General features: G+C 36.9%; 1 protein-coding gene across 1 annotated transcript in view; it reads right to left on the bottom strand.

The window, feature by feature from the left end:
• Positions 1-1,423, bottom strand: part of TCF7L2 (transcription factor 7 like 2) — a 185,678-nt gene that overhangs the window by 64,843 nt on the left and 119,412 nt on the right. The gene's annotated exons all lie outside the window — the stretch shown is intronic.

A 1,423-nucleotide genomic window follows, 5' to 3' on the forward strand; every position in this document is an offset into this window, starting at 1 on the left:
TTCTCCCGACAAATCTGAAATTTAACACTCTCATAAAAGCAAATTATCAACGCCCACTGATGGCACATTAAAAAAAAATATTCCCAATACTTAGTGCATCCCATCGCGCATCTTCCCATTCCGAAACAACTGAATACAATGTCATTGGGTTCCATTCCTTCCCAAAAACATGTAACCATCCAATGTGACCGAATGGAGTCAGAAAGGACGCTGGAAGAGATCGCAAATGGTATCAATGGCTCCATATTGGGTTGAACTCGATGGACTTGTGTCTTTTTTCAACCTGACTAACTATGAAACTATGTAACTATGAAACTAGGTAACTATGTAACTATGAAACTAGGTAACTATGTAACTATGAAACTAGGTAACTATGTAACTATGTAACTATGAAACTATGTAACTATGAAACTATGTAACTATGTAACTATGAAACTAGGTAACTATGAAACTATGTAACTATGTAACTATGAAACTAGGTAACTAGGTAACTAGGTAACTATGAAACTAGGTAACTAGGTAACTATGAAACTAGGTAACTATGTAACTATGTAACTATGTAACTATGAAGCTATGAAGCTATGAAACTATGTAACTATGTAACTATGAAACTAACTATGAAACTATGTAACTATGTAACTATGTAACTATGAAACTATGAAACTATGTAACTATGTAACTATGAAACTATGCAACTATGTAACTGTGAAACTATGTAACTATGTAACTATCTAACTATGAAACTATGTAACTATGAAACTATGTAACTATGTAACTATGAAACTATGTAACTATGTAACTATGTACATAAATCCGAAGATGTTTTTTTTTTTCGCCATGCAAATCACGTAGCGTAACCTTTTATCGGCTCAGCCTTCCGGACTCATCACTCGATAAAATTCTTAGCTCGCGGCAACAGCTTAACCGAGGGACGGGGGACCAATGGCGGAAAATATTTAAAAAAAACTTCATTGTGTTTGCATTTCAAATGGCGAGAATGGTTTAAAAAAAAAAGAAAAGAAGAGGCGCTAACTGATCATCGCCCATGAAATTAATTGGATATTCTGAGGATAGCGTCTGCCTGATGATCCTCGGAGGCCACGCGCTACGCCGAGACCGCATTCGGAGCGGTGGCTTCAAAGACCGACCGCTTGGGGGTAGTGGACGTATTAAGGCTTTAGCGCTTTTGTCCCTGAAGGCCCCCACAAAAATAATCAGAAGCGCTGAACCAAAAACACAGCTAATCTATCCCCATAATTATAGCGGCTGCAAATCCAATAAACTTCCCGATATTAGTGCAGAATTAAAGCTACAAATGTGGCGGCTCGTTTCTCTGAAAGTTTTTTCTTTTCCTGCCTTTTCTTGTTGGAGATTATCTTGAGGATTTTGAAGCCTTTATATGTTTTTTTTTTTTTTCCTCTCT

The sequence above is a fragment of the Nanorana parkeri genome, unplaced genomic scaffold (assembly GCF_000935625.1).
Source record: "Nanorana parkeri isolate BGI_ZX_2015 unplaced genomic scaffold, ASM93562v1 scaffold754, whole genome shotgun sequence".
NCBI classification, from domain to species: Eukaryota; Metazoa; Chordata; class Amphibia; order Anura; family Dicroglossidae; genus Nanorana; species Nanorana parkeri.